The following is a 16,768-nucleotide window of genomic DNA, read 5'->3' as shown; positions in this document are numbered from 1 at the left end:
ATTCTGTGAGGGGTGAAAATCAAGGTGTATTTTCTGAAATAAGAACCTGGGAGCAGTTAAACAGTTTAAATTCATAGATGTTAGGTCTAGCACAAGGCTTGACTGACTAATCTTCCCCTTTCAAGTTCCAGGATCCCATATGGGTGCCAGTTCGTGTTTTAGCTGCTCTACTCCCATCCAGCTCCCTGTTTATGGCCTGGGAAATTAATAGGGGATGGCCCAAAACTTTTAGACCCTGAGTTCGTGTGGGAGGCTCTTGGCAGACTCCAGGCTCCTGGCTTTGGATTGGCTTAGCTCCCTGATCCTTAGGGCCACTTGGGTTTTGATACAGCAGATGGAAGATCTTTCTCTCTGTTTCTCCTTCTCTCTGTAGATCTGCCTTTACAATAAACATAAATAAATATTAAGAAATCAGATGTCTGCTTACAGCTGGGCCATTTTTAATAAAAAGAAGTATGTTTCAAATATTTAAATCTAACAGAAGCAGAACTACCCTATTGAGGAAGAAGGTGTTATCTCAGAAACAGGCAGGGAGTAGGTAGAGAGGAAGAGTCTGCTATGCAGTCTGTTTATACGATAAATAAATGCTAGAGGTTGTGTAGTGCTTAAATTCTTCCCTCCTGTATTTTCTGGTTTTTGTTTGTTTGTTTGTTTGTTTTTGTTGTTGTAGAGGTTGTGCTTCTTTTTGAATCCTGAAGAGTGAGTTAAGTAGCAGAGTCAGTTATTATCTGGAGTTGACAATGCTTTGAACCTCTCCTAGTGTTGATACCAAATTGTTTCTTTTTAAAAGAACTCTTCAGTCTAACTTATTTGAATAGGAACTCAAAAGAACAGGAAGAAGTTGTTTTGCAATGTATTGGTTAATGTGAGTGATGAAATGTATTTGTATTCTATGCTTTTTCGAGAACTGTACTTGCTGGAGTGTATACAGCTGTGAGCTTGATTCTGTGTGGTAAATTGGGTGAGATTGAAAGCTATCCTAACACACCAGCCAGTTCACCAGGCAGTCATTAATTTTCAAAAAACAAAACAAAACAAAACAAAACTAAATATAAAACATTTATAGAATAAGTTTTGATTTTTCCTTCTGTACTTCGTTAGAACATCTTGTACATCCCACTTTCTAGACCACTAATAATATATATTATTTGTGTAAAATCTTTCTAAACTTGGAATATAGGTATAATCCCTAATCATAATAAGGAGTGAGTTTTAAGTTCAGCAGACTATACCTTAGTGGATAATTAATGTTAGCAGGTGCAGGCCAAGCAAGTATTGACATACTTGCTTTACTCAGTTCAGACAGTCCTCCCACTTCCAGTAAGATTTTGTATCTATAGCTAATTAAGCTAATAATTTAACCTTAGGGCCTGGCACGATAGCATAGTAGCTAAATACCTTGCAACTGCTGGAATACCATGTGGGTTCCAGTTCATGTCCTGGCTGCTCCACTTCCCATCCAGCTCACTGCATGTGACCTGGGAAAGCAGTAGAGGGTGTCCCAGAGCTTTGGGACCCTGCACCTGCGTAGAACATCTGAAAGAAACTCCTGATTCCTGGCTTCAGATAGACTCTGCTCTGGCTTTGCGGCCATTTAGGGAGTGAACCAGTGGATGAAAGATCTTTCTTTATCTCCTCTCTGTAAATCTGCCTTTCAATAAAAATAAACCTTAAAAAAAAAAAAAAAGAATTTAACCTTAAAATGGGGGACTGGCAATGTGGCATAGTGGATAAAGCTACTACCTGCTTTGTTAGCCTCCATGTGCTATCTGCTGCACTTCTGATCCAGCTTCCTGTTAATGGCCTGGGATGAGCGGTGGGAGATGACCCAAGTGTTTGGGGCCATGCCACTAATGTGGGAATTAGCTTGACTCCTGGTTTCAGTTTGGTGCAGTACTGGCTGTTATCACCATGTGGGGAGTGAACCAATGGATGGAAGAAATCTCTTTTTCTCTCTCTGTCTGTCTCTCTCTTTATCTCTCTCTCTCTGTAACTTTGGTTTCTAAACAAACAAATAAATAAATCTTAAAAAAAAAGAACTTGACCTTAGAATGGGAAGGATATAGTATTGTGTCTTTCTGTTAGTGGTCTGTAACCTACCTATAACCTTCAGTGAGGAAGGCTACCACCTAGAAGGCATTGGTAGGTGGGGATTTACTTTGCATTGTAGACTGAGTTCACTGGCTTCAGATTCTGAGCTCTTCCTATTTCTTTTCTTCCTCTTTTTTTTCTTTTCCAATGTGAGTTGTGTAAGCTTTAAAATTTTTTATTATTATTTTTCTTTTTATTTCATTTTATGACACAGTTTCATAGGCTCTGGGATTCCCCTAACCCTCCCCTCTACCCTTCCCCCATGTTGGATTGCTCTACATTGTTGCAGTAGTACACTTCATATCCAGTCATGATTCCTTCATTGCGGACCTCTTCCTATTTGTAACAGCTTATTCCTAGGGGAATGAGTACTTAATCACACTATGTTTCAGTTACCTCCTATGCTAAATAGGAGAAATAAAACTTTTAAGACTAATGTGAAAAACTAGTTAATTCATATTAAGTGCTTAGACTGTTATTTGGCACACACGAAAAATGTGTGTAGCGAATGCTTGTCATTGCTTAGCTTTCTGGAGGCTTAGATTTTGTTAGTTCACTGAGAATACTTAATCTCTTTGATCAGATTCATGTTAACTGACTTCTTGAGATCAGTGTGATGAAGTTACAGTGCTAAGTTGTAAGTTTAGTTCAAGAAATGGAACTGTCACGTATACTAGAATACCTGTGTTAGTATGACCAGCATATTTGATACGTTTGGGTGGCACCAAGGAATATTATATCCAGATTATAAAGGTTATAATGATCAAGATGTCTTAATTAGGATCATTAACCAGATGAATCTAGTGTCTAGTGTTTTATGTATTGCCAAAATGGTTAAAATGAATACTTGTGCTTAGTACCCTTTCCTTTATTTAACAATTTCCTTACCTAAGAAGCCAAATATTTACTTTCAGTCTCTCTCTCTGTCTGTCTGTCTCTCTTTTTTAGCTTGGTCTAGGTTCTTTTGATCTGATTTCATGCACCATACATTTTGACTCTGAACTGGTTGTGATACAGAGAAGCCAGGGTGGTGATGGTTCTGGGATAGCAGTGACAGTGATTTTATACCATTAGAGATAGTGGATGTTGGCAGTGAAAGCAGAAGTGTCCTGATGGCATTAGATCTGCTCTCTGTTTTTCGATGTTATTCCTGGCAGCCATCCCAGGTTTTCCATTTCTCCAGGTAAGTTATACTTTCTTATTTCTTTTTTTTTAATGTTTATTTATTTATTTGTTCTCATATGGCCCCGTTGTGTGGTCGATGCCTGCTGGGTGAGAAGGTGGCTCCTGCCAGCATGCTTCTTACTGTGTGTCTTATTTATTTGAAAGACAGAGTTACAGAGAGAGGAAGACATACAGAGAGAAGTCTTTCATCGGCAGGGTCTTTCCCTAAATGGCTGCAGCAGCCAGAGCTGGGCCAGTCCAAGCTAGGAGCCAGGAGTTTTAATCTTTGGTGTGAAATACACGCTACTCTTGAATTCTTTGCCTCGGGCCATAGGTTACCAAGTTTACAGGCTGTGGTCCTGTACATTTGGATCCCCAAGTAAGCTGTCACTCGGTCTGAAAACTCAGCTGTCCCTTTGCCCCTTCCCTACACCCATCAGCCTGCCTGTTGATAATTTCTTCAGTGTTCAGATTTCTGGACAGAGAATGGAAACAGGGCAATTTGCCATTTCCTTTTAGGAACACGTGGAAGACCAGTTTTGCTCAAGTAGCCTCTAGTCTCATGGATCTCTGAGCTGCATTAGGTCAAATGAAAACAGCATTAGGAGGAAATGATATACTCATGTCCTGAGTAAGATGCAAAACAAGTGTGTTGGATCTGCATTATTGTATAAGGTGCTTTGTACATGATGCCTAAATCTCTATAACCTTGTGAGACAAATATAATCCCCATTTTATAGAGATTACTAAAACTCAAAAAGATGAACTAAATAATCTAATGTCAATATTTGCATACAGGCCTTCTGATTTTGTTCTTCCTGAGTGGTAGATTCTCTGTTTATAGCCTTCTGTAATGAAGTTGGGATAGGGTAATTTGGAAGTCTTCCTTTAGGGGGCATTTGTATTATTGAGCTGTCATATATGGCTAAGGAAAATGGGGGCAAATCAGAAGGGAGGGATGAAGTTCTTTTAGTTTGTGGGCCACAAAGGGAACAAAGTGGGTGGATGGAGTGGGGTGATTCTTACTATAGGTCCATGTGCCTTTAATGAATTCAAGTTAGTGGCTGTCTGCCAGGTAGTAAACCATATTCCTTACCATGGCATACACAACACTCAGAGGTGGTATTTCTGCTTCATAAACCTACTTTATCTCTGCTTTATATTACACAAACTTTTTTTTTCTGCTCACCAAATCTGCTGTCATCTTCTGTGTATAAGCATTTGTAGGTTCTATTAATAGTCTAGCAGAAAACTATTGCCAGCTTGGGGCTGAGCAGACGTTTTTGAATCCCAACTACCTACCTCTGAATCATGCCTGGATAAGAGCTCTTTCCTTCTTTGCTTGGTGTCATCCTCTCTTTTTTCTCTCTTCCCTTTATTTCCTTCCTTTAATGCAGTCATTCTTGTGGTATATTGGGCACTACCTCTGCCTGATAGTTCTCTAGGTCCTGGGAATCAGTATAACAAACAGAACAGAGAAAATTCTTGTTCTCCTAAAGCTTATAGGAGAGGCAAAATGGAAACAATGACAAGTAAATATGAGCATCTCGAAATAGAACTAAGGAATTTAAGAAGAGAGTAGATGCAACAGGGAAACTTAATGCTTAATAATGTTGGGAAAGACCTGATGTTAACTGAAGAAGTGACATTTAAGTTGTGACCCAAAAATTGAGAAGAATTAGCTAAATAAATAAGATTAAGAAAGTTATGTATAGGCAGCAGAAAAATTACATCGCAGAGGTCTAAAGGTCAAACAATACAAATTAATGTCTGTGTTGATTAATTTATTCAACAACCATTTACAGCTGATGGGTCATATATGCAGTATAGTAGGTTATGAGAATATAACCAAATTACATATGATTCCTGCATTCCTTGGAGTAAGGAGTAGTGACATCACTCTCGGTAACCAGGGTGCTAAGGTCACCCTAGATCTTGGATTCAGTCTCCTGGGTTCCATATGACAGGACTTAACACCTTCAGAGAAACTGCTCGTCCTTGACTGGCCCACCTGTCAAGCAGAGAGAACATGGACCTCAGTTGGAAAGTTGTAGCACTTGCTCTTCTCCCTGGCTTCAGACTTACAAGACACGAGATTGCTGGAACTCTGCTATTTGTCGGCCCATGCCTTTCATGTCTTATGTTGAAATCTTACCTCCCGATGTGTTGGTATTAGCAGATGGTGCCTTTGGTAGACGATTAGGATCACCAGGGCAGAGCACCTCATGAACTGAATTAGTGCTCTTATAAAAGAGACCCAGGTTCTTTGGCCCTTCCAAAAAAGGTGGCTGTGAACCAGGAAGTGGACCCTCACCAGACACCAAATCTATTGGTGCCTTGATTTTGAATTCCCAACTTATAAGACTGTAAGAAATAAGTATTTGTTGTTTAAATCACCCAGCCTATGACATTTTTGAGTACAGAAACCTGACATTTTTGTTAAGACATAAATTGGTACTGAGAAATGGGACAACAAATATGTGAAAACATGGAAATGTCTTTGGAAGTTGTTAATGATAAAGCCTGGAAGGATTTGGGGATATGTTTTAGAAGAAGCATACATTGCAATGAACAGACCTTTAAAGATGATTCTGATGAAAGCTCAAAAAATATCTGTAGAGAAACTCTCAACTTTATTAGACAACATCTCAGTAGTGCTGAAAGAATCTTTTTAGAAATATGGACAGTGAAGATTGTTTTGTTGAGGGTTCAGATAGTAGTGAGAAATATGACACTGGAAGCCAGAGGAAAGATGACTCTTGGTATACACTGGCAAAGAACTTGATTGAACTGTGTTCATGTTCTAGTATTTGGTGGAAGGTAGAACTTGGGAGTAGTGAAACTTTTTTTTTTAATCTTGAAAATGTTTTTTTTTTCTATTCATTTATTCATTAATTACATTGTATTACATGACACAATTTCATAGGTACTGGGATTCTCCCCCCTTCACCCCGAACCCCTCCCCCATGGTGAGTTCCTTCACCTTGATGCATAACCACAGCTCAAGTTCCGTTAGATTCCCTAATTAAAAGCTCACACCATACAGAGTCCAGCATCCCACTTGTCCAGTCAAGTTCAACGGCCTCTTAGGGAGGCCCTCTCAGGTTTGAGGGCAGAGCCAGCAGAGCGTCACCTCGATCAATTAGAAGCTCCAGCATATCATCAGCAACAATCCAGGTACGATGAGACTGATGCAGAGTCCACTGATTGACATAGTCCATCTTAGAGTTTCCCCTTGTCCAGTTTTTCGCTGCAAACATATAGCTGAGGTGGTTGATTGATCTACTCCATCTTCTATCTTTTCTTGGTTAATGTCTTGATTCCTCCTTTTTGTTCAGGGGAATCCCCAAAGAAACTTTGAGGTGTTCCCAGTCCAGGCTCCTACATGCACTACTAGTAAGCACAGTGCCCGCCACAGTCCATCACTCTGATCAGCTGGTGGTTGTAATCCCTGGGTTGGTTCTATTCTGAGCCCCGACCTCCATTGGAACCAATGAGTATTGCAGCTCTTCCTGGCTCTGCCCATCATACACTAGTCCCTCACCTAAACCAGTGGGAGGTGTGCTGGTTGGGTGCTGCATTCCCTATTGGCACAGGCCATTTCACCTTGGCATTTGGTGTTTTGTACTGTTTTTATCGCAACCAAACCTGGCCAGGCCCCCACACAGTTCCAGCACTCGGATTTGCCAGTGGATGACATGAACTGACTCAGCCTGGTCTGCCCCCAACCCGAGCCAAATGTATGACAGTGGGTCACTTTCCAAAGCCTCTTCTGGGTTGTTTACCTCCATACTTGCTGCGTTTATTTCTAGGGTCAGTGTCCTGTCAGAGGAACTGTTCAGATTCCTCCATCAGACCCCTTCCTGGTGTCAAGTTTCACGCATACCAGCAGGTCCTTTGGCCAGCAACACTCTTCAACCCATTCTGGTTCCTGCTGTTGAGAGTTCCAGCCCAGCCACGGCTCGTCCATACCCACATATAGCTCATATATGGCTCAGTTGGGGTTGAAACCTAGCCGAGTCCATCCCACATCTACCCTGGTCCTCCAGAGCACCAAACTGTGTTGCGGTCTTACCTGGCATGGTGCGTCAAGTCCGAATCCATGTTTGTGCCAAGGGAGTACAACTGTGACCCGACCAGAACTCAGCCCCCTTCCAGTTCCTGTGCCCCTTAATGGTAACCTCCACCCAGCCAAGGCCTCCCTCAAGCTCCCCAACCAGACCTGTTCCCAGCCAGTGTTAAGTATGCCAGAGGTTGCTCTAGGTCAGCCCAGCGTGCCCCATAGACTGTCATGCCTCCTGCATAGACTCCTCCAGCACTTCTAAACCATCCAGTGGGGTCAGAGTTTGCACAGGGATTGGTCCACACATACCTAACACTTTCTAGCCCCAAATATGGTTCTCAAATGCCAGACAATGTCATGGTCTTACCTTCTGTGACTCCTCTGCTGATCCCTCCTCCTATCAGGTAGTGGGGTATCCTGCTGGACAAGCCCAGAATTTTGCTTTTTAAGGCAATGGTGTTGGTAATCTGCACTATAAAGTGACTACAGGTTCTTCAGAGGAAGATTTACTGCCATTGAGACTCTTAAGGACTAATACACATTCTCAGAGAACTGTGGGTTTAGCATGGAGTGACTCCTGTAGCATATCAAAGGAATCAAATTCCAGAACTTCCTGGCCGGGCGGCCAGCAGGCACAACCTGGCGCCAAATGGTGCACTGGCCGCCCACGAGCCGCTCACCCCATGTATGTACGTACGTGGTGGTAAGCCTGGCTGTGCTAGGCTGGACTCGTGGCAGGGCACCCGCGCACCTCGGGCAGCATGGCTGCCCGAGGTTTGAGACGCTCAGGCCTCCGCCCGGATCCACCTAGCTCCTCCCCCACTCCAGCCGCATGGCATGCTGAGGAGGCCCAGATCCGCTTCTCAGAGTCCCGGGACAACCCTCCCACTCCTAAAAGAGGGCCATTAAACCAGGATTCCGGCAATCTGGAAACCGCGTGGGAGCTCCTCCCCCACTCCAGCCACATGGCGCACTGAGGAGGTCCAGATCCGCTTCTCAGAGCCTTGGGACAACACCCCCCCAATCCCAAAAGAGGGCCATCAAACCAGGATTCCGGCAAATCAGGAAGCTGCCCGTGAGCCTCTCACCCCATGTACGCACGTACGTGGTGGTAAGCCTGGCTGTGCTAGGCTGGACTCGTGGCGGGGCACCCGAGCACCCCGGGCAGCATGGCTGCCCGAGGTTTGAGATGCTCAGGCCTCCGCCCAGATCCTCCTAGCTCCTCCCCCACTCCAGCCGCATGGCATGCTGAGGAGGCCCAGATCCGCTTCTCAGAGTCCCGGGACAACCCTCCACTCCTAAAAGAGGGCCATTAAACCAGGATTCCGGCAATCTGGAAACCGCATGGGAGCTCCTCCCCCACTCCAGCCGTATGGCTCGCTGAGGAGGTCCAGATCCGCTTCTCAGTGCCCTGGGACAACCCCCCCCCCAATCCCAAAAGAGGGCCATCAAACCAGGATTCCTGCAAATCAGGAAGCCGCTCGCGAGCTGCCCGAGGTTTGAGACGCTCAGGCCTCCGCACAGATCCTCCTAGCTCCTCTCAGGAAATGTTTTATTAATGAAAGTAGATATCATGAATTACATGGGTATAATTCTTTTTGAAAATTATTAGTTATTTTTATTTTTGAAGATTTTTACATAGCTAATTAGGGTGATTAGGGTCAAGGGATACAGCAAGGTGGGTGAGATCATCATTTCCACATTCTCTTTTTTTCCTTCCTGTATCTGGGGGAAGGAGCAGACAAGGAGAAAAGCCACACTCAGCATCTCAAATGCCTCTGCATCCTGGGATGGAGGGCCGCCACCTGACACCAATCTAGGGTCCCTGATGTGGGGCATGTTCTGAGGGTCTTGCACATAAGGTCAATTCTGTCTCTAGCTCTGTCTCTTACACAAACCAATGGGTGCTACAGCCCAGCCTGATCCTGCCTACCACACACTCGACCTTCGCAAACACTAGTGGGAGCTGCATACTAGTCGGAGCAACCCACAATAACCCCCACCAGGCCCGCCCCCTGCCCTAGTTCCCGTGCTTGCCTGTATATTCAGCACACTGGTCCAGTTTGTCCCATATCCCATTCAGCTTTCATGCATGTCAATGGGCATTGAAGCCTAGTTCAACCCAACTAGCCCCACTATCCATCTCACACATGTGCTGGTGGGTGCCACTCTGTATGTAGTCATGGCTGCCCCAGTCCTGGTTCTCATGATCACCAGTGGGAGTGGTAACCCAAGAGGGAGGTGCCCACGGTTTCCCTACTGGGCCCACTCCCAATCCTGGATCTTGGACTCTGCAGGTGGTTCTGCAGTTTAGCTTGACAGAGTTTCCCCTCTGTGCCAGCATCTGCCAGCTGATGTTCTCTCAAAGCCCAACCAACCCACTCACTCTGGCGTATACATGCGCTAGTAGGAAGACCCAGCCTGGCTTTCCTCTGATCCAGCTTGCGTGAGGCCAACAGGTGTTGTAGCCCTGCTTGGCCAGGTCTGCCCCCAGTCCCAACTCATGCTCTCCAGTGGGAGTGGTGGTCTGGCAGGGAAGACCTCCACATCACCCCCTACTGGGTTTGTCCCTTACCCCTTGGGTCTTACGTGTACTGGTTGGGTGCTATGGCTCAGTCTGGCATGGGCCCTCCTCTCCTTGACATTTGCCAGTGGATGCTGTAGCCTGGCTGGACCCTGCCCACCCCCAGTTCCAGCTCACATGGGTGGGGGCTATAGCCTAGGCCAGCTCATCTGGCCCCCAGTGCTGGCCCTCATGTGAACTGGCTTGTATTGTGACCCAAGCCGGCCTGACCCGCACCCCATTCTGGAGCTCAGATTCACCAGCGGGTGATACAAACTGGCCCAACCTAGTTTACCCCTGACCTGCACCAAATGTATGCTAGTGGGTACCATTCCCTGGCCTGGTCCATGCTGCTCCCTATTGGGGTTCTTGTGCTCACCTACAGGGCCTGTGTCCTGACAGAGGAGTTGCCCAAGCTCCTCCATCAGAATTCTTCCAGTGCCAGAAATTGCACACACTGTTGGGTCCATGGGTAAGCCCTACTTAGTCCATCTCCTGTGCTAGCAGGAACAGTGGCCTTTCCTGACCTGCCCTTACGCATTCTGGTTCTTTCTGTTGGGTATAGTATAGCCATGCCCAGGCCACACCTGGACACAGCTCACACATGGCTTATACACATTCACACATGGCTCAGCTTCTTATATACTTTTTGTATTATATACTAACTACCAAATAATAAACATGATAATTTCTTTTTGAGACTGGTTTATTTCACCGAGCATAATGGTTTTTAGTTGTTGTCATTTGCAAAAGAAAGTCATGTTGCAGAAGAAAGAATTTCATTGTTTTTAAGGCATAGTAGTATTCCATAGGACATATTTTGAACATTTTCTCTATCCAGTTTTTAGTTGAAGCATATCTGGATTGATTCTATATCTTAGCTTTATGAACCTATATCTTAGCAGTTATGAATTATGCTATAATGAATATGGTAATATTTATAACTTTCATAAGCCAATATTTTTGTAAATACCCAGGATGAAATGATTCTGTCATAATATAGATTAACTTTTAGATCTCTGAAAAATGTCCATATTGTCTTCCATAATGATAGTACTAATTTATATTCCCACCAGCACATACTTGCAAGCATTTAGTATGTTTTGAGTTTGTAAAGATAGCCATTGTAGTGGGAGTGAAGTAAGACCTCAATAGGTTTTTATTTGTGATTTCTTGATGACTAGTGATCCTAAGCATTTTTTCATGTGTCTATTTTCCATTTGTATTTTATCGCTTGAAAAATGCCTATTTATGTCCTTGTCCAGGAGTAATAAAAATTTTTTTTTTAGCTGAACTAATTTTCTGTGTAAAGGTGCCAGCTTGTGGTATAAGTGGGTGTTAAGGTCTTGCCTGTGATGCTGGAATTCCATATCCATACCAGTTCAGGTCTAAGCTGCTCTGCTTCTGATATAGCTCCCTGAAAATGGGGCTGGGAAAGCAGCAGCAGATGGTCCAAATGCCCCTAGCAACTGTGTGGGCAACCTGATGGTGTTCCAGCCTCCTAACTCTGGCCTGGCCCAGGGCTGGCCGTTGTGACCAGTTGGGGAATGAACAAACAGGTGCAGGTGCTCGCTCTTTCTCTCTCTTCACTCACTCCCTGTCTGTAACTCTACCTTTTTGTAAATAAATCTTGAAAAAAAATTTCTGGGGACTGGCACTGATGCTCTGCCTCCAGCATCAGAATCCTATGTGAGTGCTATATTGTGTCTCAGCTGCTCTACTTCCAGTGCAGCTCCCTGCTAATTGCCTGGCACTCACATGGAAGACCTGGAAGAAGGGTCCTGGCTTTTGATTGACTCAGTTTCAGCCATTGCAGCCATTTGGGAAGTGACCCAGAGTAGGAAAGAGTTCTCTGTCTTCTGTCTTTCCTTCTCTTTGTGTAACTTTGCCTTTAAAATAAAAAGAAAATAAATCTTAAAAAAATTCTGAGTAATGTTGGTGCTTCTTGACAGCTCATCGTGAAATATTAGATGTCAGAAATAAAGTGAGAATGGAATTGTTAGGTAAGAAAAAACTAGAATTTAAAACTTTTGAGAATCCTCTACCTGCTTATATTACAAAAAAGGAAAAACAAGAAGATAAAAAGAAATCATGTGTGAGAGAAAGCACTAAAGGTGTAGCCAACCAAGTCTCCTGTTTGATGAGGAGATCAGGAATAGAGACCCTGATCAGTTATATGAGAAGCCAGGAAAAATGACCCCAAAGACAGTTCAGAATGGTCAGGGCTAACTCCTCTGTTTTAGAGAAACCACTACCTTTCTCTCAACAGGCAAGCCATATTATTTCCACCTATTAGAAACAGGGGTATAGTGATGTTATCCAAAAAGGTGGGAGCAGGGCTTGGCAGAACCTTGTTGTACCGTCTCCTGTCCTTCAAAGCTGGGGACAGAACCATCACCCTAAAGTGTCTAATAGGTGAAATTCTTGCCTCATTGATCCTGGTGGACAGAGCAATAAGTTAAAAATGATTACTTTTTAAAAAAAGGTTTATTTATTTTAGTTGGAATGACAGATTTACAGAGAGAAAGACAGAGAGAAAGATCTCCTAACTACTGGTTCACTACCCAAGTGACTGCAGTGGCTGGAGCTGAGCCGATCTGAAACCAAGTGTCAGGCGCTTCTTCTGGATCTTCTACATTGGTGCAGGGTCCCAAGACCTTGGGCCGTCGTTGACTGCTTTCCCAGGGCAAAAGCTGGGAGAGGGATGGGAAGTGCCGCAACTGGGGTACAAACCAGCACCCATATGGAATACCAGTCCTTGAAAGATGAGGATTTAACCATTCAGTCATCGTGCCGGGCCTGAAAAAGGATTAGTTTTTAATCTTAAGATCATGGACAGTGGAGGATGCCTTGTTGGATTTATTGTAGGATTTGTTATTCTATTTTTCATTTTTATTCCTTTTAATATAGATATCAGCCTATCTCACCATCATAGTTGGAAGCACCTAAGTGTTTTAGTTTCACAAGTTCACATCTGAAGGGCCATTTGCGTGCTGGCTTCGGCAGCACATATGCTAGAATTGAAGGGCCATTTTCCTCAGGATGTGTCATATATTGAGTCTCACCCAGATTTAGATAAAAGTTGGATAAGATTTTGGAACTATAGATTTGATGATGGAGCCAGTTTATACTCTTGGTGTAGTTGGGATTTAATAAATTTATTTTGCATGTGAATGAATGTTGCAGCGTATGAGTGAGATCATGCCAGAAAAGTCTAAGGTTTATTAAGGAGTTTTTATTAACCAAGTTTGGCGATAACAAGGCCCACTAGAAATAGCAAATCACAAGTCCATATAGCAATCCAGTCAATTGAAACCCCAAGAAGAATAAATGGTCATTACCCTGAAGTTCATCTGTTAAGCTGAAGACCTATGTCCCAGCTCCCCAGCAATATAAATTATCCTAAGAGACATGCAGCGAGCAACCTGGACACACAAAGCTGCAGACATTCACCTTTCCCTGGCTTCTCTGCCCACATTCTGTTACTGCTAGGCCTTGCCTCTACTGTCCCACCCAAGCAGTGAACAGAGGGTGAGGAATACAGACATATAGGGGTCGTGCTCAGGGGATACCTGTCCTCAGTCTGTCCTTGGAAAGGCAGAGAGCAAACAGGTACTGGGGAGGCCAAGAGTTGAGAGTGGCAGAGTGATGGAGGCAGACGACCAAGAGAGCCAGCCCCTCCCTATCATGGGCCCTTATAGGGGCTTGTGAGAGGAGTGGCTACACAACAGTACAATATTGCCGCCTCTCAGGTTCCAGGTGATGATAGGTGAGAATCACCGCTTGGCAGGAGGGAGCACCTAGGTGGTGGTGGGGGAGTGGCTTGTGACCCTGGACTAGCTGCCTATCCTACCACAAGAGATATAATTTAGGGAATTAGAGCCTGAGTAGTTTGCATACCCCTAGTTTCAAAATTTATATATTGAAATTCTAGCTACCAATGTGATAGTTTAGAAGGTGAAGCATTTAGGAGGTGACTGGCTCCTGATGACAGAAGCCTTTTGAATTGGTTGTCCTATAAAGATACTTTGGGGAGCTCCCCCATTCCTTCTGCCATGGAAGACACAGCCAGAAGATAGCCATGTGTGAACCAGGAACTGAACTCCCACTAGACATCAGATCTGTTTGATCTTGGATTTCTCATTCTCCAAAACTAAGAAATGAATGTTTAAGCCACCATTTGATGATACTTTTTGCCATAGCAGCTTGAATGTTATTATAAGTGATTATGTAATCTCAGACCCAACTGTTGTCCTGAACACCTCAGGTGTTATTTTAGCTGTTTTTCTGATTCTGATACTGCTCATAGAAGTCTTAGCAGCTGGTTTAGACTGGGCATTATGCAAATGATGCAAATGCAAGGTGTGCTGTGTTGTAAGTGGAGCACTAATTGCCCAATAGTGCAACATTGTGACCCTGTGTGCCTTAGGCTAGATGGTTTGAATTCTTCACTTCATCTCATGCTTTCAGTAATGTGAGGTAAGTGCTATTATTGTCCTTTACAGTTGAGGAAGCTGAAGTTCAGTGAACTAAGAAAATAAATAGCAATATGGATTAGAACTTCGGTCTAACTGAAGTGTGTGTTTCTCTTCTACTCCTTGCTGTTTTCCACGCACGTCACTGCTTTCTTTTTTCAGGTCACTGAACTTTAGTTCAGTGTATCATTTAGTTTCCATGGCTTCTTTGGTTTTGTCTATCTTGACTTCTCTGCTTGGTCTCTGTATGTCAGTAACTTAAGGTTTTCTCAGCTTGACTGAGGCTCTGGAATGTGGCCTGCGTAGGAGATAATCTGGAGTCATTTTTTTTCCATCTAAAGTTTATTTTTGTGTTTAGCACGAAGCAACAATATAACTATAACTGGAGTTATTTTTAAAGAGTAAGTTAGTTTTGGATCTGATGGGCTAAATTTCTTTATCTGGTCCACTCAGCAGTCCCTGGAAGAAAACTGGATAGAGTGTCTTACTAGAAATTAGAAGACGGCATTGACATGGGGCTTATTTGGGGTTGGAGTGGGGAAAGATTCCTTTAGGCCTTCTGAATCAGAGAGATGCTAGGATTGGTTAGATCTTTGTAAATTAGAATTTGCTGCTCTTTTTCCATAGATCTGCAGTTCTTCTTTACTTGTTTCATAAGAGGACCTGCCATTTCAACTGGAAAGTCAGGAACTGACTGACTTCAAGCCTTGGAGTAGGGAGGATTTTTTTCTCCTTCTCAGAGTTGTTAGGGATATGTATGGGGTGAAAGAAGGCATTTGTATCAGGTAGACTCTGGGAAGAGGTGGAGAGGAGATGGAGTGTGCATTTGTGCCTTTACTGGATTTTCAGTACTCCCTCCACTCCCTTTCTTTTACCCTTTCATCCTTCCTTGGAGGTTTTGCAGTCCTTTTTTGAGAAGCAGGATCCTAAATAATACCAGGCTTCTACACTCACCCGTTCTGTGTTCCAGCTCTACCAGAATGCGTGTTGTTCCTGAAGCATGGCAGGCCTTTTCATATCTCAAATCTTTATGCATTCTATAACCTCTGTCTGGAATGTCCCTTCCCAAATTCCTTGTCCTGTATATACTCGTTCTGGTTTCACACTACCTTTTCAGTGACACTTGTCTTTGATGTCTTCTGTCTGTAGGCATTCATACCTACTTCTGTGTCTCGATAACCCCTTAGGGTTTTGTTATACTGCAATTGTTCGCTTAGCTGCCTTCTGAAGAGCAAGAGCCTAAATTGATTTCTTTTTTTTATTTTTTAAAGACATTTTTATTTAAAAAGCATGTTTTGCAAAGAGAGAAGGAGAGACAGAGGGAGAGAGGAATCTTTCAGCCATTTGTTTACTCCCTAAATGGTCACCAAGGTCAGAGCTGAGACGATCAGAAGCCAGGAGCCAGAAGATTCTTCTGGGTCTCCCACATAGACGAAGGGGCCCAGGACCCGATGCTATCTTCCACTGCTTTTCCAGGCACAGTAGCAGGCTAGAAAGTACAACAACTAGGATGTAAAGCGATGCCTGTTTGGGATGGAAGCACTGCAGGTAGAGGCCTAACTTGCTATACCATGCTGCCAGCTGTCCATGCTTATCTTTTCTTTTTTTTTAATTTATTATTTTTAATTCATTAATTACATTGTATTATGTGACAGAGTTTCATAGGTATTTGGATTCTCCCCACCCCTCCCCAAACCCTCCCACCATGGTGGATTCCTCCACCTTGTTGCATAACCACAGTTCAAGTTCAGTTGAGATTCCCCCATTGCAAGCATATACCAAACATAGAGTCCAGCAGAGCCTAAATTTATTTCATCTGTCTTCAATGAGTACAGGGTCTGAGAGAGTGTCGATAATTGCTGAACAGCACATCAGTGTACTCATACCCAAACCAGAGTAGATGATTGTAGAAAACCACATCTTTTGTACTTCCTGAGTAGAGGATTTTCATCCATAATTCACCATTTTGAGTTACTTTTCAGGCCCTGTAGCCTTTCTGAATATGTGATAACTGACTCTTGTTTTTGTTGTTTATTTGTTTTTTTTAACTAAATTTTATTTCTTTTTATTATTATTATTTTACGATACAGTTCCATAGGTCCTGGGATTTCCCTTATCCCCTCCCCAATTCCTTCCCCCCTCACTGAATTCCCCTGTATCATTACCATAGTGTAGTTCTTCATACTCAGTCATATGTCCATCATTGTGGTCATGGGCAATGGCTGAGAGTCCAGCATCCTATTGTCAAGACATAGTAAACAGTTTCATTGGAGTCCATCTTTGTCTAGAAGTAGAGATGCATACTGCATTGCATCCTCACATCTGGATGTGATAATCTCCATTACACAGTTACTAAACATCCCCTTAAATGAAAAGCCACAAAACATAATCAGCAACAGGAAGAAGAAAATA

General features: G+C 43.5%; 1 protein-coding gene across 5 annotated transcripts in view; it reads left to right on the top strand.

The window, feature by feature from the left end:
• Positions 1-16,768, top strand: part of STIM1 (stromal interaction molecule 1) — a 231,922-nt gene that overhangs the window by 67,381 nt on the left and 147,773 nt on the right. The window lies entirely within an intron of this gene.

This window comes from Ochotona princeps, chromosome 4 (assembly GCF_030435755.1).
Source record: "Ochotona princeps isolate mOchPri1 chromosome 4, mOchPri1.hap1, whole genome shotgun sequence".
Classification (NCBI taxonomy): Eukaryota; Metazoa; Chordata; class Mammalia; order Lagomorpha; family Ochotonidae; genus Ochotona; species Ochotona princeps.
This window is presented reverse-complemented; position numbering and strand designations above follow the sequence as displayed.